We start from the raw sequence: 1,377 nt of genomic DNA on the forward strand, positions 1-1,377 counted from the left end.
ACAAACCAACCCCCCCCCCCACTCCCCTTTCTAAACCCACTTCTGATTCCCCGCACTGTGACACAGCATTTCTGGAGCAGGTCTTCTGGGAAGTAAGGCTGACTTAGTGGGCCTCACTGGTGACGTGTGTGTCTCTTTGATGTGGGTTCTGTATCTGATCTGTTGTAAACAACTCTGAGGGGAAGAAGTTCCACACTTGTCATTTCATTAATACAATCATATGTGTTGAATCTGCTGATGAATAGAAGCACTTTGTGAGTCAGAAAGGGCCTCGGAAATCTTTAGTCTTCAGCACTGTCAGACATAATGGATATCCTGGCATATTGTGGTAAGGTGTACAATTTACTTTTATCTTACTAACTCAAACTTGTAACCACAAAAAAGAGAACAAGACTACTGAAAGCAATAAAACAACACAATGAAGTAGACACTGATATTCCAACTGCGTCAGACTGGAATATCCGTGTTTGACTTGGACTTTTATCCAGTGCTAGCCTTTGGGCAAACATTAACATGTATTTGCACATTTATATGAATAATAATAACAGTGTTTTTATTCAAATAAGTTACAGGTAATTATGAGAGAGTGCATTTTTAAACACAATTGGAGAAACATCTCTCCAGGTGTTGCAGCTTTAGTCTGTTGCCTCATTTTCTTTTGTCCAACTTCCTGACAGCCTTAAATCTGTACTGTATACACACACATGTTTCCATAGTGTTTAGCGTGTGAAAGTGCGTGAATGGCCACTAATAATATGGCCAAAGTGTATCCAGATGCTCAGGGTGATATGGTATTTATCAGTCATGCAGACTGGGATCATTGTGAACAGGCCAGGAAGAAGGGGGGAAATCAGATTTCCTAAGGGAGTGATAGAAGGAGGGAGAGGAGAAGGTAGAGAATGAAAGGTGCATGAAGGAATAAAAAAGTAAGCAAAAAGCCTGAGAAGGTAGGACAGGTGGAGGATATCAGGGAGAAGAAGAGACATTTCAGAAAGGTGAGAATGACAGACAGATACTGAAGAACAGAGGAACATGAAGGAGAAGGTGCACGGCCGGAGTGAAGAGATGGAGAGAACCTCTGCTGCTCAGTCCCACAGTCGGGAGCTTGAAGGCCTCTCTCACCTTTCCATCAGCAATGTGCCTCTGCCTTTCATTCCAAAACTTTGGCTCAAAGGATTAGCGAGGCACACGCGCACCAACAAACACACCGCTCAGAGCCATCCAAGCAGGTATAGGCATGCATTAATATTAACAGAAAAAGTTCTAAAAATGCGAGTGCTACACTCAGTCAAATGAGTGTACAATTCTAGTGTTGTACACACACACACACACACACACACACACACACACACACACACACACACACACACACACACA

Source organism: Notothenia coriiceps, unplaced genomic scaffold, assembly GCF_000735185.1.
Source record: "Notothenia coriiceps isolate Sejong01 unplaced genomic scaffold, NC01 NC01_scaffold00028442, whole genome shotgun sequence".
In the NCBI taxonomy this organism is placed as follows: Eukaryota; Metazoa; Chordata; class Actinopteri; order Perciformes; family Nototheniidae; genus Notothenia; species Notothenia coriiceps.